This window comes from Falco rusticolus, chromosome 5 (assembly GCF_015220075.1).
Source record: "Falco rusticolus isolate bFalRus1 chromosome 5, bFalRus1.pri, whole genome shotgun sequence".
Taxonomy (NCBI): domain Eukaryota; kingdom Metazoa; phylum Chordata; class Aves; order Falconiformes; family Falconidae; genus Falco; species Falco rusticolus.
In genome coordinates this window covers 56452011-56478628 of record NC_051191.1, presented here as the reverse complement: position 1 = coordinate 56478628, position 26618 = coordinate 56452011, and the positions used below count along the sequence as shown (strand labels likewise).

Below are 26618 nucleotides of genomic sequence, written 5' to 3'. Positions count from 1 at the left end.
TACGGAAGATCAGTGTTTATTTTTAACAATTACATTGACGAATTATATTGTAGTCACTGCAAAAGCGATTTTCACAGGTTTTCCGATTGCTTCCATCTGAAAATTGTAAGTCATATTCAGCGCAGAGAAGCCTGCAAAATGAAAGGACTGTAGGTATTTCGGACCGAGCTGCCTGGAGCGCCACAGCCTGCAAAGCCTCAGGCCCTGTTCCAAAGGAACCCGCAGCCAGCTCACAAAAACATGAAGGGGAAAATGCCGCTTCATGGAAGCCGACAGCCAAGCTCCTCTCAGCCCCTAATGAACCCCAGATTCCACCCGTAAAACACGCGTGGGCTGAGTAATGAGGGGAGCGCGGGGACCACTGGCCACCCCCGGGTTGCCCTGACGCCACCAACGGCCAGCCTCCACAGCTGAGGGCAAGGCCTGACGAAACATGGAGGCTGGCAGGAGAGAGATGGGCCACAAATCCCCCTCCCCACAGCCCACCGCGCTGCGCTCCCGCCGTGTGCGGAGAGAGACGGGGGCACAGTCGGCGGGGCGCGGGGGCCAGCCGTGCTGTCGCCATGGGCCACCTTGACCGCACCGTCCTCCCTTTCCCTTCACGGCCTCGCCCGGCCCCGTCACGCGCGCAACTGCGCGGGCCACGTGGGGCCCGGCAGAGCACGCACACCGCCCCGCCCCGCCCACCCGCTCGCCCCGCCCCGCCCACCCGCTCGCCCCGCCCGTCACCTCCCTCCCCGCCCCACCTCCGCTCTCCAGAAAGACAGACAGTGAAATCAACCAATCAAAGGCACTTCATTCCCCTCCCCTCCCCCACGCGGCCACCCCAATGCCTACGGTTGCTGTGTCATCCGGCGGCTGACATCGGGGGCGGCTGCCAGTTGGCTGCGGAGGCGCCGGCGTCCCGCCAATGGCCTAGTGAGCAGCACGACCGACATCTTCCCTGCCCAATAGTTGTTTCAGGGCGGGCATACCCGTGAAGGGAGGGGCGGGGCAAGTGGTAAATGTCGTTGGGGTCGGTAGGGAGTGTGGCGTTATTGCCGTTCCGCGGCGGGGGCACTTGGTGCCGCAGAGCGGCGACAACCGCGGCCGGATTCGGTATCACGTGTGCCCGTCACAGTGCCCCGCCCTTGGGGCCGGCAAGTGAAGTAGGCACCCTGACGTAGCCTCCCCTCCCGCTTCGGCTGAGAAGGGCCCCAACGTCGCCGCGAAGAGGCCGCCAAGGAGAGCAGCTCGGTGGGCGGATCTTCGCGCCGCTACGGTGTAACTGGCACATCCCTTCTCCAATGGTGTCCGAGGGTGCGACCCTCAACCCAATCCGTACGGGGCAAGTAGGGGCGGGCGCGCTGGTGCCCCATTTAAGGCGCAAATCTCGCAGCCAACTGGCAGAAAGGAAGAAGGGGTGGGAGCTAGTGAGGGTTGCTAAGGGGGCAATTTTAACTGATGACAGTCAGCCAGTGCAGCCAATCAGTGAAGCTGTAGTGACTCGACAGCCCAATTAGACGCGTTGAGAGGCGGGTGTTCTGCTGTGATTGACGTGGGCCGTGGCTAATGGGCGGAGAGATCTCCGAGGCTCTTCCCAATAGGCAGCGTGTAGGGGCGGAAAGGTGAGCGGAGGGAGAAGACGAGCAAGAGGGGTGGCCAATCAGCATAGGGGTCGGCGGGGCGCCGTCCAATGGGCGGCGCGAGGGGCGGTGCGGGGGCGTGTCTCGGTGTGTTTGGGTTCGTGCTCCTCGGGGGAGGGAGACGGCGGCGAGGAAAGTTTTTTTTTTTTTTTTTTTTTTTCGGTGGGGTTTTTTCGTAGCGGGGGGGGCGTTTTTCGCAGCTTCTTCGCGTTTGTTTCCTGGCTTCGTGTTTCGCGGACGGGTGGAGCCGCCCCCGGCACTGAGAAGAAGGGGGCTCAGCGCACCGCGGCGGCGCCTCAGCGGTGAGTGCAGGACAGGCCCCCCCATCACCCCCCCTTCCCCAGGCGGAGGGCGGGCGGTCGGGCCGCGGGCCTCCCTCAGGGCCCTTCCCGCCTTCAGGACCCTCGCGCCGCCGCTGAGGGGGCCTTTGGCGCCGGCCGCGCTCGCCCCCTCCCCCGTTCCCCAGCTGCGGTGCCTTGTGGGGGGGGAGGGGAGGAGGGGGGGCCGGGCCGGCGGGAGGGGCCCCGAGCGGCGGCTCAAGGGCGCTGCCCCAACGGCGCCGGGGCTGCTGCTGCTCCCCCCTCCTCCACCCCGGCAGCGCCTGTCCCGGGGCAGAGTCGGGCTTGCGCCGCCCCCTCCCCGCCGCCCGCCTCACGTGCGGCCGTCGCGCGCCGCGGCTGCGCCCCGCCGCCGCCGAGGGTCCCCCTGCCGCCCCCTCCGGTTTTCCCGACAGGGCCCCGGCGGGACGCGCGGGCCGCCCTGAGGCCGCTCCGCTGCCCGGCGCCGTGGCGCGCAGCGCCGTGCGCTCGGCTGGCTGCCGAGCCCGGGGAAGAGCCGCCGGCTCGCCCAGGCCGGGCAAAATGTGCAACGGCGGAAAGACCCAGAGGAGCCTTTTTGTGGCTGGGGGGAAGAGTGCTTTTGTGTGGTGTGGGGACAGTCCTGTGGTTACGTTGATACCACTACAAACCGCACTGGATGTGTTGAACATGATGCTAGTTGAAATGTGTGTATGTGGGTGGGAGGGAGTGACCGTGCTCAGAGGTGTGTCCCAGGCGGAAAAAAAAAGTTTCCCCAGCTGTTTGTAGCAAAATGAGCGAATGTTTGTTTCTGGAGGCACTTCACTGGCTGTGGATAACGCTGCTTGTAGCATGGTATCTTGCAAGCTCAAATCTGCTTCGTGCACGTAGGAGTATCTGCTACAGGATATAACGGAGGCTTGTTGAATAAAACCAGGTTTCAACAAAGTCTTTTCCTAGCTAGACATGCTTACTACTGCAAATGATACGTCATTTTTCCATGTTTAACATTTCACTAACCTGAAGAATATCTGTTAAGATACCTCTCAACAAAGTTAACCAGTTTATTTTTCTGTTCACAATCCATAATTATTTTTTTGTAATCGTTATTTGTTAGGTTTCAGTGTCACATTTTCATCCTCTAAAACTAGTAAATTTTCCTGACAAATAGCAAGTAGATCTTTGGGGGTTGTGTAGCTCTGTACTTGAAAGGTCTGTTCTACTTGACAGTATTACTGGGAAATGCCATCCAGATGATCTGGGGTTTAGTTTCTGCTACAAATGCTGTGGTGGTAATACCTTAGATTCGCAGGGTTGTTAAATATGTGCACAAATACAAACAGCTTTGTAGTTAGTTTGGCTAAGCTGAAGTTGCTCAACGATTCCCTCCTCTCCTGTGGTGACTCTGTAATGGTACAAATTCCTTGGAATATGTGTGCTGTTGAGAAGCTTGCTGTCATCAGCTGTGTTACCTGAGGTCCTGAATTTAAAGATAAAGTCAAGTTTTCCTACATGATCCACAGTTAGTGTAGGGACAGCCATGTAGATGTACCTCAGGGAGTGGTTTGTCAGGGTGACTCTTCTACCTGTGTTTAACTAAGCAGGAGGTAAAAGTATTCTTTTAATACTTTTAATAATTCTTTTAATAAAAAAATTCTGCAGCAAAGAAGTCACCCTTCAAAAAGTTGAGGCTGGGGAAGGGGGAATAGAGCCCAGAGTGGTAGTAAAACACAAAAAAATGTCTGTTAGCTTTTCTGCTGTGAAGTTCTGGGGGCACAAGGTGCAGGCACTTTTTTTTTTTTTTTCATAGAAACTAGATGAGGTTATCATTACACTTTTTGCTTTCATCTTGGTTAGCTATATTGCATGTAAATGTTTTATGAATATACAATTTTATGTAAAACTATACATATGTAGAGCATTAGCTCAGAAGTTTCAGCGCAATTGCTAGAATTCAAATGGTTGTACTACTCTTGTGAACTTGGTTTCAGTTTTCTTATAATGTTCTTATCGGGATACTTAGTAAAGGGAATCACTGCAATCCTGTAGCGTGGAAGTACTGGGGGAAAAATATTTAATGTAATTATAAACCAGTCAGTGTCTCTTGATTATGAATTAGTGTGTTACTGCAATTTCTGTATGGCTGCAAATTTAGCTGGAAATCTGAGCTTTCCTTTAAATAATAAGCTCAAATATTGGGAAATAAAAATCTTGAAACTGAATAAAAGAAAAAACCAACCCAAACAAACTTCATCTACCAGAGATTGTGTGACTGAGTAGTCCAGTGAAACATTTGGGTAGAATGTATGTCATGCCTCTGTTTGGTGGTGAGTGTTTGATCATTAAAACATGATGTTTGAGGATGACTTGAGGAGGAGAGAACTTCAGGAGAGAGTTTTGCATACTTCTGAGGTAGTGTATTTTACCTTAGATCTGTCTTCTGTTGTAGGAAGTAGGAAATTAGAAATAAATTAGTTTTGCAGAACTAATGTATAATATACATCATATATAGAGATAGCTGCATCTGTAACAGTGGCATGAATAGCTGCATCCAGAATGGTGGAAAGAATTGGAGGACTGCTATAGAATAAGATATTTGAAAATATGTTCGAATGGGGTTTGTTCTTTTTGAATTCTTGAGTGAGGTTTTTTGTTGGGGTATTTCCTCCAGTAAAGCTGGTGTATTTCTGCTTGCAGAAGAGACTGGATTTACAATTAAGCAGTAGGAACTGGAGATCATAGAATAAATCTGAGGAGCTTAGTTATTGACTTGAATGAGTTTATTAATAGTTTGCTTAATGGTTCAGTTACTTTATTCTCCATTTTCTGCAGAATGGTTGGATGCAGAGTCTCTTGTTCGTGTCATTTATTGCCATTATCGTGTTTATTTTCTCAGAATGTCTTTTTATACGTAGATAGTGTTTGGTTTGTGCAATAATAGTAATAGCGATTAACAGTTATTTTCCAGCTTCTTTGTGATGGCTTTCCTCAGTAATTGCTCTGTAGTGCTGCTATTAGATTCACAGGTTCTGTCTATACTGAAAATTTACAAATTCTGTGATACTTCTACTTACAGTGTACCTTACAGCTTATAGCTATTCAACTTTTTATTACTCAATTTTATTTTTCACTCAGCCAGTTTTTCTGTGTATAATTTCTGGATTAGTAAATGCATCATTATGAAGAACTGGCATTGTTTGTTTTTAAGTTAAGTTTTCTGTCACCTCAGTGCTTATAAAATGTGTTTGCCTGATTTATCTCTGGAATTGCTTTTAAAGATCTATTTGTTGCAATTTCAGAAATTTTACTGGTGGAACATTATATTAGCTTGGGGAGACAATAGCAAGATGTCAGTTTTCAGTTCTAATAGTAAGAATTTAGCACACAGATTTTGAGCAAACACTTAGTTTGCTCAAATTGTTTGACCAGATGTGGTAGAGTAAGACATGGATCCTTGCTGATAGTCTTCCTTAGCTTAACATTTACTGTCTTTCTCCCTTTTCAGATATATTATATATGTGAAGTTTACTTGTTCTTTCAGCAAACTGTGTGGAATAGGGACTGAAGAAATTTGGTTTGATTTCCTGTGAATCTAAACTAAACTTTCTGCTACTGTCTGCTAATAAAAATAGGGGCACTTTTAAGTAGTTGGTCCAGCTGTCACTGTCAGACAACTAGTTGCCTGTTGGTATTTCTGCTTGTGAGGTGACTAGGGTAATAGTAATCGAGATAATTCTGATTGCTGTTCCCTGTAACTTTCAGTGGATAGTAAAACTCTTATGCTTCCTTACATTTCTCTGCTTTACTGTTCATACCCTCTTTGTGTTGTACTTTTTTTTTTTTCTCTCTAGAGAAGTAAGCATGCTTTGCTGCAAAGATGTGGTGTTTTTATTTTTTCTCCTTTAGAGCAATAGGCAGTGAGTACATTAAGTAATTTTTCCCTTTGCCTTCTTATAGCAGTAAGATGGAGAGGTTGGTTTTGCACTTATGGTTTGCATCATGTTGTAGGGGAATGTTCTGAGGTTTTTAAGTTCTCATCAGTGTAAGGGTTGTGGTTGGAGTTTGGATGTTCTCCGTGTTTACCATGTAGTGAGCTATGGAGATGACCTTTTCCAGTTTCAGCTAGTCAGTACGGATTGCATTTCTGGGCCTTGCCAGCTTTAGTAGTTCTGAAATCGGATATCTTGCATGTATTTCCTGACTTAATGTCTGTGGATTAGAAAAAAACACAATAGTTTCTCTGTGAAAAAATCTGGGAAGAAAACTGATGTTCTGAGACTTCCACTGTTTAAAAACTTTATCTGTTTAAAAGGGTAAAATGATCTGAAAGTAGCTCTTACCCAGTTTAGCTTTTAGGCCTGTGGAGAAATGGCAGGTACTATAAGGCAGCAGTCACACTGCACGCTATATAGGACAGCGGTCAGAGTTAAGTGTGTAAAGTATAAACTGGTAGTCAATATAGTTTGACCCCGTTGGGCAGAAGATTGAAGGCTGAAAAGCTAATTAGCGGATAAAAGGATAAGAAACAAAGTTGCAAAACAAATAGTTGATAATTTTAGATAGCTTGACAGAAGGTTAGGCAAAAGGTGATAAGCTAACACTGTATAAATGAGCAGTGAAGTAGAAGTCATTAATGTTTTTACATGAACTTAATTTTTATGATTTCCTCATCGCTCTTGACAGCATTAAAAAAATACTATAGTGAACAACAGCCTGACAAAGGGTTTTTTAGTAGTGTATTCATTTTTTTCAGTAGTGAAGTTTGTTCTGTATTAGCAGAAATTTATTTGATGCTATTTGATTTGCTAGTGGTCTACAAAGAACATAGTTTTTATAAATACCGTTAACTTTATTTTCAGTTTAGAGACTTTTAGATTCTAGCCTCTATTTTGCTAGTTGAAAATGCTTCTTCCTGTTCCTCTGATCATCCTGTATCCTAGGGTTGCAGGGTTTTTTTCCACTTGAGTCTTTTTTTTTTTTTTTTTCTTACAGCAAACATTGGTCATGCCTTGCAGTTCTCCACTGTTTTGTGTGGCAGAAGTAGACTTTTGAGAAAGTTTCACAAGTTAAATTGAAAGTATGATTTTAAATCAAGAAACTAAATGTTTGAAATGCTGTATGCCGGCATTCTTGTTTTAAGACTATAGTCTATTAAGTCTGCACATGATCAGAGTTGAGAAACATCTGGGCTGCTCTAAGGCAGTCATTACTGACTTTCCTGGCCCTGTGACCTCTGCAAAAATCTCATGGCTCTCACACACATGGTAGGAATGGGGTTCACCTCTAGGAGATAAAGTAACTCTCCAGGGCCTTGTCAGTCTACTAAACATGCTTTGGCCCTAAGGTGATCCACCAATGTTAACGGGAGTAGGCCCTCTTGTCTTACTGCTTCTTGCAGCCAAGAGATATAAATTACCCAGGTACCTTGTGTCAGCACAGTCTAGTTATAAACTTGGATGTCTTAGGAGCTGTGTGTGGCTGAAGACACACAGGTTGTCCAGCTCTTAGCTTGTATGTATGAAGACCTTTTACTTCTCTCCTGGGATCTATGTTGGATCTTTAGAAAAAGTCTGGTAAGTCTTTCTGGAGACATTTGAAATGCCATGGAGTGTGCTTTATTTTCTCACTACAGCTGACAGTAGAATCTGCTTTTTATACAGCAGTACCATAACTTTGTGATTTAAAAGTTTTTCCAGAAGTTAGATTTTTGTAGAAGCTTTAATCGCCTATACGTACTTTCTTTACTAATACAGTGCAGTGCTACTTCAAATGTCTGAGGATTCTGTTGCTTGCACACTGTGACTTAAGAAACCAAAAATTAATATTAGTGGATGCAACTAGTTTGAGGAGCAATGTCTTTAATATAAAACCTAGAGAAAGTATTAATATCAGTTTTTGATGAAAAAAAAATTTGCCCCCATGATAGAGGAAGAGAATGTGTCCCCTTACCCCAGCTTCCTACAGATTCAGAAATATTCTTCTCTGCTAAATGGATTATGATCCATCCTTGACTTGAAGTGGCTGAAAATAACTCTCAGAAGGCCATAATACATGTTGCATGAAATAGTTGCTTTACAACATTGTCAGCTACTTTTGTGGGTTTTAATATTCTTCTTTGTGACCCCCTCTAGAATTCTTACATGTTGAGATTTTTCCCAGATGTGATTGTGTGATTATAATGATATTCTTATATTGCTGTAAACATAGCAATTTAACTCTGTGCTGGGCACATGCTTTTTCTGAAATTCTTGTTTAGGTTTTTTTGTTTTGTTTAAGTTCAGCTTAAACTGCTTCTAAGTAAGAAGCTAAAAAAAGAGCACTTTGGCACAAATGGGTGTCCACACAGGAAGTTTTACTATTACAGCCATTGTAATTTAAATTCATATCCTTCCGTATTAAATTGGGCTCTGAGAAGAATTTGTTTCAAATTAGCTTTCTAACTTGCTCTGTTTGTCAAACAGCTAAGCTTCTGCCTTGTCAGATTTTATTTGCATTGTACCGATTGTCTATTTTTGCAATTGGAGATGCAGATGAGTATTTGAGAACAGGAATGAAAAAATATTGAGCCACAGTACTTGTATGGAACTGTTCATCAAAATACAGACCATTTTTCATTGGCATTGATAAAATAAGTCAATATTTCATATTTTTGAAAACTTTCTCACATTGGGAGTTTTTAAAGATGGATACTGTCTTAATACTAAATTCCTCTAACCCTTACATTGTCTTTTTTTGTGGTGATTTTATACAGGCACAGCTCATGTATTTCCTATAGCCCTTCAAAACAAAGTGAGATATTAAAGCTTAAATAAAGGTGTTTTTTTTTTAATATAGCTGTGCTTTTTGCTTGGATAAATGCTCGTGTGCTTCAGGATCTGCTCATTCACTTTCAGTGGCTGGTGTGGTGACAGCATGAAGAACGTGCACATTCCAGTGTTTCTATTCTATTTAATAAAAGGTTAGGAGAACATTACCTGTGTTTCTGATGGCATTGACTTTGCTGAATGATACTTGAAAGGGGGAGAAACGTGGGATTTTTACTGCACAGATAGGTGTTTTCACTCACTTTTAAAACTATGTAGTTACAGTAAGCTGGTTGTCAATAACTTCCTTTGCTTGGCCTTTTTAATTGTTTGAGTGCACTGAGAAGCAACCAAAACTGGCCGATAATCTTCTCTTTTGTTGGAAGTTAACTCCTCTGGTTCTTCCATATTCAAAAACCATCTTTCTTTTCCCTGTCCTTGGCAATTCATTTATTGCAGAAAATAGATTCAAGTTGAGAAAGGCTTCCTGTTGGTTGGAAAGTAAATTAGTTTGTGGAGAAGTGTCTCAGGGTGTTACAAAAATCCTAACCAGGAAAACTCTCCAAACCAAATGATAGTTTAGAAACCCGACATTGATTTATTGCAGTGCTGGCTGCATGGGGGATCTTTCCTGCTAACATGCACACCAAGTTACTCGAGGGTAAACATTATGTACGGTAGAGTACTTGCATATGCATAGCACATTACATATTTATTTTCATTTATGCACAGGATTGGTTAGATGTTTCTGGCTTCTAATGCAAATCAGCGCGCATCCTCAGACAGCACTGCTGAAGTTTTTTACCCACTATGAGTGCTCCCGAAGCGGGGGTTTGCCCTCTTTTAGGGGGAGGGGGATGCTATTTGAGTTGCAGATCGTGATCTCCCACTACCACAATTACCTTTGTCATACTTCCAACTAATTTTCTGAGTATTGCAGCACCTTATCAGCTTACCTTCTCTCTTTCTGTATAATTAATGGTGTTCTTATTGTTATCTGTTCTTTGTTTCCAATGATTTGCTCCCTTGATTAGAAGTCCTTTCATTCATGAGTTTTGAGAATTTGGTATGGTGGGTACTTGAGAGGGTAAGTCATTTAACAACTTCAGAGGTTGGGTCAGCTTGACCTAAAGTTGTGCGTGTTCCTGTTTTAACTAAATCAGAGTTTGGTAATTCTGAAATTTAGGAGATGTTCACCCTTTGGGACTTGTATATATTCATATATCACATAAGTCTTGCGCTCTCCGAACTACTCTTTAATTGCAGCAATACAGCACTTCACGATACAGTATAACATAACATGGAAGCATACAAATATAGCAATCATGAGTACAATAATTACAATTAACTTTTTAATCCATAGGTGTAAGTTAGGTAACTGGGATGTTAGTCAGTCCAAACTTCCTGAAATCCACAAGAGGTACCATCTTTCTGGATCTCATGCAACATTTTCGTATGTTTCCAAATCTGTTTTATGTCGGTAGAAATTCTCCGACTTCCGTCCACATACTCACAACAACTAGTATTAACAATAGTACAAACTCTGCCCTGGGATGCCAACATCGTATCTAATGCCATTCTATTTTGCATAGCTATATGAGCTATTTATGAAATTTCTTCCTGCAAAGCCTTTGTGACGTTTGTAATGTCGCTGGCTATCCTCTCATTGCTTTTTCCAATTCAGCAATCCCCAAACAAGGAATAATGCACCTAGCAAAAGAGTGAAATCCAATGGGTTTTCCTATAAGGGGGGGGGGGGTTGACTTGCCTATAGCTCCGCAGGTAAGTTACTAACAACAGATTATTATCCAGTTTCTCAGCTGTAGTTATATTGGGGGGAAAATCTCTCCCAATGTACAAATGCCTGACCGTCTTGGTGGTAAAGCTTTTTGTGCTACACTGCCATATATCCAATACCACCCAGTCCCCAACAGAACGTTCCAGTACTTAGTCATAGTTAATTCTGACGGATTTGTCAGCTGCGTTGACCAATCACAATGTGGGTAGTGCCCCACAAATAACCTGAGCTCTATTTGTGTGTCTTGGTTTTATTTATACACCTTACGTCAGGCAGGTGTGGATTCAGTATTTGTCCAAGTTTGGAGGTCAGTCTTGTTCCAGTTAGTGTATTTTTGGTCTTACCTGCAAGCTATTCCAATTAGTCCTGAATGGAATAGCAATACTAACTAGAGGAATTCCTTTATGAGTGTTTTCAGGGAAATGGGTACATACCCAATACTGTGTCTTATTAATAACCTTCATTGATCTTTCCACAATTTTCAAATAAGTATGCTGTGTCCGTGAGTTCTCCTATACCACATAACAGGCAAAATTCTGTACATTGGTAAAACATGTTTAAACAAGTATCTACAAAGAAATAGTGTTAACAAACTCAAATCTCCCTGTATACAATCCAAATTTATATAGTGTCTTATTTTAGTTAACTTTCATGCTGCCTGGCAGTATTGCAAGAGACCCAACCTAGAACTTCATTACTCTCAAGTTAGTTTCAAGTGTTAAGGTCCTTCTTGCTTGACAGTCCACTCTGGCAAAGTAGTTGGCTTAAACCTGCTGTGATGAATCCCTCCATGGATACCTTCAAGCCTGACAGCAGTGTAGGTAATAAGTAATATCTGGAAAGGTCCTTTCTACTTCTCTTTCAAATGTAACCACGTTCTCAGATACACTTATCTCTGAGTCAGGAAGGATGCACCAGCATGTCCAATGGTACAGGTGTATAGGTATATTCAACAGAGAACAATGAGGAAAGAGTCTTCCCCAAAGACAGTATATTCAGTTAGCTCCCAATCATCAGAAATATTAATTTGGTCTTCCTTTCCTGTTCAATGTACAGCATACAGTCTTCCATAGAATACTTCAGATGGGCTCACCTTTTCCTAACTTCTGAGGTGATTCTGATTCTCATTAAAGCAATAGGTGAAACATCTATCCATTTTAAATTAGTTTCTTGACATAATTTAGCCAATTCTTTCTTTAAAGACCTATTAATCCTATTTACTTTCCCACTAGACTGGGGTCTCCAAGGTGTATGTAAATCCTATTTTATTCCTGAAAGGGCAGAAACTGTCTATTACTTCTGCTATAAAGTGTGAGTCTCTGTTTGATGAACTTCCACTTGGAACTCCAAATCTTGGTATAATCTCATTTAATAGTTTGTTACCTAGAGCTGCTTTGGTTTGGCATGAAAAGCTTCAGGCCATCATGAAAAGGTATTTACCAATACCAAAAGATATTTATAATTACTGCATTTTGGTAATTCAGAAAAATCCATCTGCCAATATTACCCCAGAATATTCCCTTTTCTTTACCTTTCCAGGTGGAGGTCTTAATTCCACTTCAGGATTATTTTACAACATATTAAATGTTGGTTTACTATTTCATCAGCATAGCTTTGCATGTTTGGACCTATTGCATATCTTGTAACACTTGCAATTATAACATCTGCTTCCATATGAGTTTCTTTATGTGTCTGCTGTAGCAACTTCCACGTTATGGAAGCTGTTACTAAACACTGTCCAGTAGATGCTACCCACCACCCATCTGAAGTCCTTATATGTTTTAGCATCTTAGCTAATTCATTCTCCTTTTCATTGTATTTGGGCGGTTCAGTTCTCACTAGGTTTTGAGGAATCAAGGTTCTCATTATTGTTTTGTTGGCTGCCCTCTTTGCTATTTCATCCACCTTACAATCAATTCCCTTGTATGACCTCAGTACGTCCAGGTTGGTGAGCCTTAAAATGAATTACAGCCAACTTCTTGGGTTTTTGAACAGCTTCTAGTAATTTCAGTGTTTCTGATCCATGCTTAATAGGTGACCTTTGTGGGGTTAAAAGTTCTTTCTTCTCATACTGCCCCATGTGCATGTATCACTCTGAAGGCATATTTAGAAAGTATATGTATATTTGCTTATTTATCCTGTGACAATGTCAAAGCTCTAGTCAAGGCAGTTAATTCAGCTTTTTATGCTGAAGTATTTGATGACAAGGGTTATGATTCAATCACACCCTCAAAAGTTACCACTGCATATCCAGATGGTCATTCTCCCTTCAGCATAAAGAGTCCACTCCAGATTTTCCAGTCAAACATCCTTCAAATCTGGCCCGCTGGAAAAGACTTGTTCAGTAGTTAATATACAGTTATGCTGTAGGTTTGTATCATCAGGTACCAGCAACAAAGTACCAGGATTCAAAGAGGTTGTTACCTTTAAACTTACATCGTCCAGTTCCAATAATATTGCTTGATGTTGGATCATTCTACTAGGCAATAATAGTGGTGTCCTTGTTCCAGCACTGAGGTCACAGTATGTGGTACAAGTCTAAGTCTCTAATCCAGGTTTTTCTTCCGTTTTCATAGGATATTGTTCCGGTCATCCCCCCCCACCCCTTGTTTTTCTTATCGGTTTGGAGTTCTGTTTTAATTCTGCCTTTATTGGTGTGGTGTTAGCTTTCCCTGGTACTTCAGTAGCCTATATCAACAGAAATACAGCATCCAGGATTTTTTAGAAGATTTCGGGTTCACTTCATTGTTCCCGTTGCTGTAGATACATTTGCACCTTCCAGATGTTTTTCCCGTGGGATATACAACTGAATGGAAATCTCAAAAAAAAGTTATTTGAGCCTGTAGTTTACTAAGTAAATCTGGACCTAAGAGAGGTGTAGGGTATTCCAGCATATACAAGGACTGATGTATTAAAGATTTACTTTCAATTTGATATACCATTGGTTTCAAAATTTTTTTATTCTTTAATTCTCTCTTTTCAGTAACCCCAACAACTGGCATATTAAATTTACTGAGAAGCCCCTACAACTAGTTACAATGGAGTAAGTTGCTCCTATATCTATTCAAGAAGTCTAGGGTTTCATTTCCCAGCTTCATTGGCAGCAGGGGATCCTGCTAGGGATGCCTCTAAATTCACCCCCAGTCTCTGTCAATTGGAATCTTCGTACCAATCGTAAGCAGGTCTGTCTCTGGAAGAGATGCAGACAGGGTATCCAGTCAGCTGATTGTTTCTTTGGACATTCGTTTTTCCAGTGTCCTTTTTCTTTGCACTGATCTTTCCTCAAAGGGTTTCTATTCCTTGTATTTCCTCCATTCTTTGCCCTCTTCCATGCCCTCATCCTTTCAGGAAACCTCTTCTCCATCTCAGGATGGAGCTTGGGCTGGGGTAAATGTGGTTGCTGAAATTTGTTTGTTTCTTGTTTACTTTCTCTTTCATTTTTTGCCCTCTTTCCAATTCCTTTCTGTTGTTATAAATCTTACAAGTAATTTCTGTCAACTGAGATTGACATTCCAGACATACCACCTACTTTTTGCAACTTTCTTATATCTGCAGCACAAAGTAGTAAAAGTAATTGATTCTGTAATTCTCTTCCCTAGCTTTTTCTAGCACCGTTCTTTTTCCTTAGGCAAAAATCTCTCCTTATTACAAACACTATCCTGAAACCATCAGTTGCGCATCCCCTTCTTCATTCTTCATTTTCAAACACCTTTTCCCAATACTGCAAGCAGAACAACACAGAGGCAATTTCTTTTTATCCTCCATCATCATTGACACATTAGAATAAAATATAATAAATTTATATTTCTTTCTTGTTTCATGATAACTTCTCAAGGCAAAAAAATAAAATCCACAAATGGGACTTCTTTTTCCTGTGCATCTACAAAACAATATTAATTTCAATACTGTATTATAATTTATACTTCTGTTCTTATGCCATTTATCCTGCTCATCAAAGGTATACAAGGGCCACCAGTGATTATGCTATTCTACTAATTTTTTTCTGAGGGAGGGGGTCACCCCCAAACTTGTTCCAGTATCTTAATACAGAGCCCAATGGAGAGCTCTTAAGAACGGCCCCCCCCAGTAGAATGTCCAGTTCCCATGTTACAAAGTTTTCAATATCACAAATACCCAATACTTAAACAAAATCTGACAGAAAAATCTGGCAAACAGAGTCCAAGAGAGACAAAATCCAGTAAACAATGTCCAACAAAGTTTCAGATTACTGATACACAAGATGCCAAACAATATCCCATCCAAATTTCAAATTACTAGTACCCAAAATCCAGCAGATAGTATCCAACAAAGGTTCAAATTCCCAATACCCAAAATTTGGACTCCAGGCATCCCTGTAATAGAGTAAGGATTTACACAGTTGTGCATTACATATATCTTGGTGGGACTCTAAGCCACCATGCCAGTACTTGACAATGTGTATAATCATTTGCATATTCCTGTGGGACTCTAACCCACTCTCCAATATGACTTACCTGTAAGCAACCTGAGTATTTATGACTAATGTTTATTTCCCAGAGAGCTGTTGTGGAAACTCACCTGGCCAGGGAATCAGAGAGCCCTCCTGGTAATTCTGAAGTTTAGGCAACAAGGGGAAAAATGGTAGAAGTCCCATTGTATCAAATGTTTTTAATATTGGCCAGTAAGACATGGAAAACACTTCTGACAGCATAAGGTGCTGGTGGCCTCAGGGCAATAATACACTGACATAATTGGTCTGTTCTGTCTCCAGCTCTAACCCTGTGCTTACCCAATGCTGGATAATGTTACTTTCACCAGTTCAGGTAACTAGATAAGCTGGTACTGCTTTATGTATGAAAACTGTATATTAGCTTAAATTGCCCCCACTTCAGCTGGGTATGTAAACAGACTAAAAGTAACTTTAATTTTACAGAGTTTTAACTCAAAAAACCACCCTAATAATTTTTATTACTACAGTTTCAGGTTGAATGAAGGATGAGCAAAACCTAACATACAAAGGTGAAAAACTTTCAAACCTAGGAGCAAATGTAAAGAGTTAGGTTTTTAGATATGGTGGGAGACCTTGACTATGAAAATCAGTTGTTATGTATTGCAAGTAGGTAGCCTGAATGTAGGCTGGTATATTTTTGGTGGAAATAGTAAAGATTAGTTACCTATCTTTTAAATGACACTTTTAGACAGATTGGATTTGAATGTTGAAGAACTGTTTTGTGCCAAACCAAAAGACTGAAAATTTGGGGTCCTGGCCTCACATACGCTTACTTTAGCAGGTCCAAAATTCTTCTTGCAAGTGGTTCCACATTCAGTAGTTCCTACTGAACGTGTTTATCAGAGATTGCAGTGTTGAAGACTAGGATTGTATCGCTAATAACTTTAATTTTGTTTTTAAATTCTTAAAAATAACGATAAAAATGAGCGTGTTGTCTCATTTCTTTGAAGAATGTTAAGAAAAACATTGTTGAATATAGAGCAACTGTTGAGAATTAGCTTCCTATTCCTTTCTTAGGTGCCTAAATAGCTGAAAAGTAAAACTCAGATGGATGTCATGCTATAAATATTGATGAAGCTGAACTTGGCAGCTGGTTATGTTGAAAGTTGGTGTCTGCAATTATAGTTTAGAATTATTTGCTTAACAACTCAGTATTTGTGTTCTTTGACAATAATAGTGTTAAGGTCTTGGACTTTCTGCCTATATAATCATGTTAGTAGGAAGTCAGAATGTCTTTGTATAGAACAAATCCTCGGTTATTAATGATTAGAAATGTGATAAATACGGAACATTCATTTGGAAAATTCTGGGGTGTAAATTAGCAGGGTGAAGTAAAAAATAAAAGCAAATTGTAGTTTAAGCATCGTTCTCCGATCATCCTGGTCCCCCTCCTGGCTCTGTCTTGGCTCAGCCTAGCTGTAAACATCTCCCCAAAGCAGGGTTACAGATTGTTGTGCTGTGGTCTAGAGCTGCTCTATGTACAGCATTGTGTGTGCATCTGCATGTCAGACCTGCAGTTGGAGTTAGCACCAATACAGCCACAGCCTCGCTGGTGTGTATTTCCTAACAACATAGCTCTTACTGTAAACGGTAATGAAACAGAAGGATAGTTTAACAGCGGAAACTTTGGTACTCTTCTACAGGAAGTTAATAAGAACTGAAGAGTTTGAAAGGTGCAGTATCTTCCGCTCCTGTGTTGCATTTGAACGATTTTTAGTAGTGCTGCCTTTAACTCTTGTAACTGCTGAAGTTGCCATTTAAACGTGTCAGTGGATGTCACCCCTCCCCCTTCTCTGTGCACATGCCTACTTACTATCTTACCAGTTTTAATTTAATTACTACTGCTGGTTTCGATAAATGTGCTGTTACATAGGACTTGGTGACTGTTACTTGTGGCTCAAAAGGAAACCTTCAATCCTGAGTTGTCTTTCATGGTATGAACAATTGCATGGGATGTTTCTGTTGGTATTATCAGCACTAAAGAAGTTATTTATAGCATTCAGGTTTAAAGTTGAGCTGTTGGGAGTTAGGCTTCTTTCTCATCGTAACATTTTGGTTAAGATGGAGAAAGACATTTAAAGTCTCTGGTCCAGTATAACATCCCCTCTCCCGTTCACCTTTCTTCCAGGAAACTCAGGTCCTCTGTATTCTGAAGACTTTCTGTCATTTTGCAAATGTCCTGAAATAAGGCTTGAAAGCATTGTACTGATTTTGCTTCTGCAGTGCTGAACTGCTGGGAATGCTAGTATACATGCATGGATTACTGGCACTTTTGAGTGTGTTGACTGCATCCCCACTTTTGCCACCAGGGCATCATTAAATTGCACGATAGTTATAATACTTATGGTAATGACTGCTTGTTACTAGGATTCCGAGTATTGCTACCATTATTATGTTGAAGCTTTATTAACTGTGTGAAGTAGTTCTTTTTTGTGACTGAAAAGCATTAGTTTGCAAGACTTAAGAGAACAGAAGATGAAGAGTTGAAAATAATGAGGTTTTTTTGTAGTGATAGTTTCTTTCCGATTTTGCTAAACAATTTCTTTCATTGTGTTGGCTGGATAAAACTCTGATATAGAGTGGAAAAAATAGCCAGTATTCTCAACTCACTGTTACTTATTCCCAGATGCTCCAGTCTTCACCAAAACTCTTGCTATGCATGCTGTCAAGATGACATTGTTGGTCAGTTTTCCCAACAACCTCAGTTTTGATAGTTTCCATAAACACTGTGGTAGAGTGTTGAAGGAGAAAAAGTAGAAATAGTTTTGAGGACATTCATTACATAAATATATGTGTACATGCATATAAATGTGTGTATATGTACATGCTTCAGGCACCCTGAAAAGATAATGGGACAAAGCTCAACAGACTTCGGAAAACTTAATCAGTTGGCAGCCTTGGGCTGATTATAGTTGGGATGGAACCTTGATTACAGTTGAGAAGTAATGTGTATTGTATGATAGGCTGCTGAGGGGAAGTAGGGAGAAATACCTCTTATGTTCACTGTAACCTTTAACAGATTCTTATGCAAAATCAGTATGAGCAGGAAACAAGTGAATTTTTATGCTGCTTTGTGCAGTAAAAAGTGGCAACAGGTTGTAAGCAAATCATTTTTAAAAATACACTTTTCAAATTTTTTTTCCTTTAGTGGGAGGAGAATCATTTAGCACTTTGAGTGTTGTTTATGTAGATGTTTTGGAACATTGGGAAGGTGGCAATGCGATGTTCTGTCTTCAGCTCATGTTTCAAGGCTGTCTTCAGATTGAAGAGCTAGAAACAGGTTCTTCTAAATAGAAAGTCTGACTTGGGACCAGTTTTGTGCAGTCCAGGGCTGCCTTTCCTTAGTCAGCTTTTGAAAGTGATGATCTGGTAGCCAGTTGATCAAGAATATTTTTTTTGCTTTCCAAAGATTATATAGACACGAGTTAAGAAATATTACTCATTTGCTCAGGAAAAGTCCCATAGATGTTATTTGAGAAGTATCCTTCTGCACTTGTTTCTCATGTCCTCCTTAACATTGAATGAAAAGGGAAGATGTTCTTTAACAAAAAAACCCCCAAACAACAAACTCACTGATGATTGAATTTTCTTGAGCAGATCATGTTGTGTAATTGTCCATTTAGCAATAACACCCCCCCATCTTTGTGAGTGTTCTGATTTATGAAAGTGATTTACTAATTTATATTTGGGCTGTTGATGTGAAAGGATTTAAGTGCTGTGAATTGGAGCTTGTCTTCTGTACACAGAGGTTAATGACATAACTTCTGTATAGTCCTTCTATTCTAATGTTCCCATGGAAGGGGAGAGCAGACTAGTGTGTGTGGTATCTGTTCCAAGTTACAGTTATTTATCATGTTGTTGAAGGTGGCTGTGTCATATCTACATTAACAGCTGAACCATTTTCCATATAGTAAAAAAACCATCAGCGCCGAGAAGTTAATATTGAGCAGAATGTGATGTTATTCAGCCAACACTGAATTAAACATCATGGACATTTTATTCCATGTCGTGTTTTGCTGTAGTATACCATGGTGATTATGTGAAATACTCAGTTGCCATTACTCAGTGCTGTTCTCGAGGCTTTCTGCCTTTTCCCCATTCCTCCCAGCTGCTTTCTTTAGAGTCATATTTTTAGTTCATTTTTCCTTGAAGTGCTAATCCTTCCTGGATTTCCTTCCACCTCACTAATGCAAAGAGGTGGTTGTAAACAATGTGAAAGAAAGAGGTCATAAATCCTCTCTTAACTACCAGTAGTGTCTCTCCTTCTACTGAATTGTTTCTAATTGATTACACGTTGCATTTCCCTCTTCAGCCTTGAAAAGTGAAGTAGGGAAGGACTACCACAGTGACACCTGGATTGTCCTGGATAATTTTTATAGTAAATCATTACTGTTACGGTGCCAGTGTGCTGTAGATGAAAAAAACTTCAAATATTTCTGTATTGTTTTGAAGTTGTGAATGACTGTAAGCCAGCTTCCCAATATCCTAATTAGGTATGCAGTGGTTTTGTGTAGTTATGTCAGCAGCTAGTTTTTGTGAGGTGACGTTTTTTAGACAGCTTGAGGTCCTTTGAACAGAGAGTGTGTTCTTGGTTGCTTTATCAGAATCATTCCACAACGTAAGTCAGAACTAAATTTAAGTTTAAAATTTGCTGCTGTCAAACATTTACTCACTTAGCAAAGGAACAGTTAAACCACAGTGGCAGCAAAGACCCCCTTTTGTCTCCAAATGCACTGTTTCTAGTCAGGAATCGTTTGAATGGAAATCATGCTAGAAAGATCTTCGTTAATGCTAGAAGCTCAGTAAAAAAAAAAAGACAGTTTATAGTAGCTAGTTCAACGACAGGAACAGTTTGTGACTAGATAATGCTGTACATTAAGCATGAGCAGTAGTCAACAAGATGATGCAGTAAACTTAGAAATGTCACTTGATGGTTACCTTCACAACAAACCTTTCTTTTATTGTGCTTGAATAATTGTAACTGGAATAGTTTAGATTTTTGTGATACTAATTTGGACATATAGTGGTAAACCAATAGATCTGGACTTCTCTTCATTCCTGGCAGTTGGTTATGTTTTGCAAAACCAAAACTGAAGTATTTAATTCTAGCTGTGGTTAAGCAGGGTGGTGGATTCTGAATGACTTGAAATGGGCTTGAGTGTTAGCCAGTTCAGTGCTGCTGACAAGTTATGCTTTCAAAATAGGATTAAATACCTGACAGTTGGTAGGTAATGGGATTCATTTTTACGCATTATATTTAATATTCAGGAGTTATTGTAGGATTATCTAATCATTTTCCTTAAACATGCTTGTCTGTGTTATCTTAGTTCTAATACAAGAAACTAGTTTCACCACATGTTTTCTCCTAGTTATGAATAGAGACTACATTTTTAGAGCTTCCTACTGTTCTGTTGTATCTCATAGTAGGAAATTCTGTGCTACCTGTGTTTACTGTTTCTCCAGATTTGGGTGGGAGGTTGAGGGGGAGAATTTGAGGAAAACATTTTCATGATGGCAGCCCGTTCCTTTCAGTTCTGGGCACCTGGAATATTTTAGTGCTCTTACAGAGGCAGTTTGTGAGGTGACCAGAAAGGAGGTATTTGCTGTAAGTAAAGAACTTGGTGTGCAAATGTGGGAAGATGTGCAGTACTCTAAAAAGTACTTGAGGAAAAAAGCTAGTCTAGGAGTCCTGGACAGGATTTTGTGCTGCTTCATAGATCCCCTAACCCAGCTAAGCAGATTGCTGCACTTCACTATATTGGTACTAGAAATATATACAGAATATTTTAGGGGTTACACTGTACATGCATACAGTTCTGGTCTGTCAGGGTAGGACTTAATAAACGTAAGCCAGGAGTATGTAGGTATAATGAATTGTTTCTGTTATTGCAAGATAATAGAGACTGAGTCTGATCTTTCAGTGTGCCTGGGTGCCTGAACTAATAAGTAAGTGTTGTAATTAGCTGATTAATACTTGTTAAGGAACTATCATGGTTCTTGGAGGGAAGGGAGAGGTCTCCCCATTTGTTCTGTCAGAAGAATGGTGCATAAATTGTGGGTGGGTTGTTTGTTTTTCCTTTTCCCTCCCCTCTGGCTACCTAATCAAACTGTGTCTGCTTTCCTGGCTAAAATTTTTCCAGTGCACTCCAGGCAAGTGGATTGATGCATCCTAAAGTCCTAGCTGCTGGCAGAAGTAGATACATTGAGGATTTAACTTGGGAGGACTGTATGCATGATGTTTATATTCTGTTCTGACCTTGGTAGATGCTGAGATTCTCCTTGCTGTAACATCTTTGCAGTCCTACTCAGCTACAGGTAAAGTTGTATCTTTAACCCAAACTGTTTTCACTGGATTCTACTCATGCCATTTTGACTTCGCTAATTAAATTGCTTTAGAAACATAGGTCTAAATTTGTCAGAGTAATAGGAGGAGGATGATCGGTCTTTGCTTGTCTTGTATCTAGTCAGATACATACTGATGGGAGGCTTTTTTCAATTAGGGATTGGAATTCATACTCCATGAATAAGATTCTGTAATGAGATAAGACAGATTATTGGCATAATTAGTAGCAGTTCTCTCTTTTCCCGTGGAGATATTAGTGGTCCATAAGCATGTGGTGGTTTGGCTGGAACTTCGGATGCTTTTGCTGGATGCTAATGCTAGGGTATTTCAGTATCCAGCCTGCAACAGCCCCTTTCTAGGAAAAGCTGGTTTTTGGCCAGCTTGTGCAATATTTACAATTCTCCAACTTCAGATCCTATGCTTTGAAAAACTGCAGAGACACTTGATTAGTCTTGCTTTTTTGGCCGATACACTTATTGGATGGAAGTACAAGTCAGAAAAGCATGATAAAATGCGAAGTCAACAACAGCCTTTGATTCCACCTATAAAGTACTGTGTGCTTGACTGCATAGATTAATAATAGTGTGTTAAATGGCATGGCTGGATATTTCTAAGATGTTTTAGACAGGTGGATGATAATTTAACATTTATTTGAGGAATCAATTTTTCTTTTTTTTTCTATTCTTTTGGAAATTAATAGGGAATATTGAAAGCTTAAAGACAACAGAATGGGTTACTTTTAGCTCCGCATATAATTTTCAATAGATTTCAATAGTAGAAGTATTTCCTTAATCTCCTGTTTAATGAAGCTAGGTAAATGCAGCTTGCTTTACTTAGTTTGCTAAGATGAAAGCAGTGTTTATTTTTTTCAGGGAAGGAAGTATTATGAAGTGGTAGATGTTACAGCCTCTTACTCATTTCAGAGTATGCATCCACTTATTGTAGTAAATAATCAAGAGTTTGAGTTTTATCAGACTTCTGTCTCCAGTGCCTTAGTTTCTAACAATGATTTAGAATGCCTTACCTGGTAATATTATTCTCAATTTAGGTATGAACTCTAAGGTTGCTAATACTTTTAGGAAAATATCACAATATTAAGGTGATGATGTACTTAGTATAGATTTTTCACTTGGAAAACTACTTCACAGTGATTGACTGAGCATGTTGCACGTTTGCTTTGACAGTGCTTTGGCTTGTATGTACATTTCTGGATGAAAAACAAGCATTTCAGTTTTGTACCTATACATAATAATTAAACAGCTAAAAAACTTTGTTGTAAAAAGGATAATATGATGGTGCATAGGGAGAAAATTGCAACTTACTCCCAAACAAACAGCATTTTCAGCACGTATAAAATTTGCAACGCCTAGTTTAAATGGTGACATTCATTTTAGGAGGTATTGCCGTTATACCTTTGAGGAAATGTTAGCTGGGTTTTTTTTCCAAGTGGTTCCAGTGGCAAAGTTTACAGAAACTCTAATAGTGCCTAGTAAATCCCTGGGAGGGGAATTTCCTGTTCAGTAGCAGTTTGAGGTTTCTGTTTTGCAGCACTATGCAAGGTACATTCTTAGACTTCAGTGTCAGGCCTGTGTCTATAGTATTTAGTGAGGATTCAGAACAAGCTTGTAAGCCAGCAGACTGAATACGACAGATTACAGGTATAAGATACCTCTTAAATGTTTTGGTGGGTCACGGTATAAGGATTCTTTTTTTTTTTTTTTTCTTCCTCAAAACTGATTGTTGGTCTAAGTTATGTGGTGGTGGGTGAGTAAGAAGTATGCATAAGTGATAAAGAATATTGTTTTTAAAATTTTCTCTGAGGTAAAGACGCATTTCCTGCAGTGGTGCAAATTCATTCTGTAAAAACCTAAATTTCTAAAACTTGAGCCTAAGGCTCAGCAAATAAATGCTTTTTGCAATATGTAAATTTCTTGCCTTTGAAGAACAAATTTCTAGACTGGGGTGGCTGTTTAAGTGGGAAAACAGTGAGGAGAAAGGTACTTCCTTCCTTAGCTCTAACCCGAACTGTAGCTCTTTTCCTTCATCTCCCCAATACTGCATAAGTTATGGGGAAGGAGGAGGGAGAAGAAGAGGGGGCTGTATTGCTGCTTTTGCAATTACAATCTTTTGTTTACCCTATGTGATTTTATTAAAATGAATATGGCTTTTTCTAAATGTTTTGGGAGTAAGGGTTGCTGAGCTTTGGATACAATTGACTTGTGTCTTTATATGTTTTTTATCTACTAATGCCCTCAGTTGCCTGACCTTTACATTATTTTTTTTTCAATTTTTATTTTTTTTACTCCTTTTAGGGTTTCGTTTTTGCACTGAATGTAGCCAGGACGGATCCTTGTGGGCTTTGGCAGCCCTTGGAAACTGTCAAAGGTAAGAATCAACCAAAGTTCAATATTGTGTTCTTGAAAGTTGGAGGTGAGAAGATCCCTACCCTATACGAGTCCTTAACCATCTATAGGATATGTTGCTGTTTTCATATACTTTCTAGTGTGCTATTTCCTGTGGGTTTGGGTGTAAAGTTTTTTCTGTAACTGCCTGATGCAATTTGTTTTTGTCAGCTACACTTTATGTGTATGTTAGTTTCCTTTGAAAATTAAATAATTGATGATGAGATTTTGAAGTCATTGAAATAGGTAAGTGATTAGCTCCTGCAAGCAATGAAGTTGCATTCAAATTTTGTTTACCTTCTGGATGCTTTTGCTTTCATCTCAGTACCTCTCAACTCACATTTAAAGTGACAAAAAATATTCTGTTCTTTTTCTGTATATTAAATAATTGCGTTGGTTTTGTACATTCGTAACAAACTCAATGTAATGTAAAGCTGTAGTAATTATATATAATATGGCTAGACCATCTTCTAAAAATTAACACTTTTCTGTCTATGTACTTAGATAAGGACTAATGACTGCAGTCATGTATCAATACAATTGTGTCAAATAAGCAGTCTCATTTAAGGCATAGTTCAGTAGAGTATTGCCTTGTTCTGACTGCTTTGTTTTGAGTATGCTGTGTATACAAGATCACAATCTTTGCAGAACGCTCATGTGCCTGTTCAGCTTTGTGCATTTGTGAGAGAGTTTGGGACCTACCTTCACTTCTGCTTACTGTCTGTAATGGTGACAGTTCAGACAGCCTTACTGTCCTTCAGGGGTTTTCCAGTGGGCCATATCCAATTTAGAATTTGGAATTCACGGGAACCACAATTGGTTTTACATTAATAAGTGCTTATCTTGCAGCTGCACTGTTCAGAAACTTGAAATATTTTTTTCTTCTGTATTAAATGAAGAACAGTTTTCCTCTTTAGTCCATATTTGATTGCTGCTGGCAATTTGAAAAAACCCAAAGTATTGCTGTATGAAAGGCTCTTGTGTTAGATAAGGTGTTTAGTTGTAGTGGTGCCTGTTTGAACAGCAAATTTGAAGACATTTGGCTTCCTGCTTTCTCTTGCTAATGAGGACTGTGTGTTCCTGAATGGTGCACCTTTCTACCTCGAGGAAAATGAGGCCTGGAGGAAGTACCTTTTCCACTGGTATTGATTTTTCAGGCATTTTATGTATGGAAATTTGGCTGAGGTTTTATTTGTCAGAGTGTGCTAGAGTGCAGAAGTGAAGAGATAGTATCCATAAGGTCCTCTGCACTGTTCTGCTTACACTGAATTTATGACTGGTAGCTGCATCTATCATCCTGATATCACTGAATGAAATGTGTACATCTTCTCTGCAGAAAGAGACAGAACATAGGATTAAACATCAGACTGGATTGTCCCAAAGCCGTATCGTTTTATGATAGGACAGTATTGTAGTAGGCGTAAGAACTGCAGCCAGTTCATATTAGCAAGTGTTTTTACCTTTGAGAATAGATTCTCATCACTGTATGATAAAGAATTAAATAAAAATTGTTCATACCTTTAGACATGCCATATCATATGTGGACATAGCTGTGCATTGCTATTTGTCGGACCTTCCTTGGAGTCCTCACTTGAGCAAAAGTTGATTAATTTTTCTACAAAATACCAGATGAATGAAAAGATTGGGGCATTTCAGCCCCATCTGAAGTAGTTCTGGTGGGTATATGCAAGAACAGAAAAAGAAGATTGTCTTTTGACCTTTTCCAAGAGTGATTTAGTTGATAGATGTTGGATGTGTAAATGGGACTGTCTGTAAACTTAATGTATTTTTATCCCTTGAGAACCTGGCATATCACATAAATATTGGAAATAAGTATATTTTGGCATTTGGCCTTTTTCCAGTCCTATAGGATGCTAGTACAAATTCTGATTGTCCACCGTCTGTGTACAAAATTAATTACCCTGTGTGTGACCTTCAGCCCTCTGCTTTAGAAGCTAGCGAGTTGAAGAGGCGGTGACAACAACGTGGAATAATTACATTATTTCTTCACATACTGGCACTTCCTTGGCTGAGAAGTCACCCTCAGTTGTAAATGACTGCTAAAAAAACTCTGTCACAAAGGTAGTTTCCCATGGATTTGGGGAATCCCCAAATGCCTGCTTTTGGCAATAAATAAACTTGAAACGCAGCACACTTGTGCCAGTAGCCATGGGAATGAAGGATTCTCATAAGCAGGAGGAACATAAAAATGATAGTATTGAATTAGGCTCATAGTTTGTTGCCTGATGTTTTGTCTCCTGAAAGAAGCCAGAAGCAAATGCAGTGGGGAAAAAAATACAATAGAAGGGTAGTGCTTAGCGAAACTTCCTCTTGCAACACGTCTTGCAGTCTGTGGTTTAGGGTCTTCCTACACCATCTGCAAGATTTTTTGGTGGATTTTCTTTTCACCTTGTGACTTTTTTCCAGTATATTATAGGGCCTTTTAAAATTTTCACCTTCTTGCTGTCCCATGTGAGTTCACTCTGAGCATTGTATGAAATAGATGATACTTGCTTTGAACAGTAAAGCTGATAAAACATGAATTACGGGACAAATGAAGAGCGAATAAACTCTTTTCCTTCTCCATGACATTTGCTTTTTTTAGAGATTTCTCTCTGTTTTTCCATTTCCTACTCTGATCTGTGAGCTGTCAATAGTTCCAGCACATTTAGTCTGTCTTCTGTGGGAGGTTGCTTATCTTTGTTCTTACAGCCTTTCCATTTATTTATTTTCTAGTTCTGCTGACTTTTTTCTTTGAGATGCACTGGTTGATAGTTTTTTGTCTTCTCCCAAGAGTAATATATAAAAATTGGTGTCCAATATTGCCACTTTCCATTCCTCTGGTAGAGAGTGATATCTGAG

At 40.2% G+C, this 26618-nt stretch overlaps 1 protein-coding gene and 1 long non-coding RNA gene across 11 annotated transcripts in view; one reads left to right on the top strand and one right to left on the bottom strand.

Annotated features, from left to right (window-relative positions):
* LOC119148744 lies at window positions 1–1619 on the bottom strand. The gene is made up of 2 exons (XR_005104480.1): window positions 838–1619; window positions 1–131 (listed from the first exon to the last, which is right to left on the bottom strand). It is a non-coding gene; the product is annotated as an uncharacterized LOC119148744 (long non-coding RNA).
* Window positions 1619–26618, top strand: part of TNRC6B (trinucleotide repeat containing adaptor 6B) — a 141490-nt gene continuing 116490 nt past the window's right edge. For 4 of the 10 annotated variants that reach the window (XM_037389285.1, XM_037389282.1, XM_037389278.1 and 1 more), the window contains exons 1-2: window positions 1820–1927; window positions 23667–23739. The gene's annotated coding sequence lies outside the window, so the exon portion shown is untranslated. Of the gene's footprint in view, window positions 1928–23666; window positions 23740–26618 lie in introns of all 10 variants that reach the window. The other 6 variants (XM_037389273.1, XM_037389272.1, XM_037389284.1 and 3 more) reach the window with 5 other exon arrangements.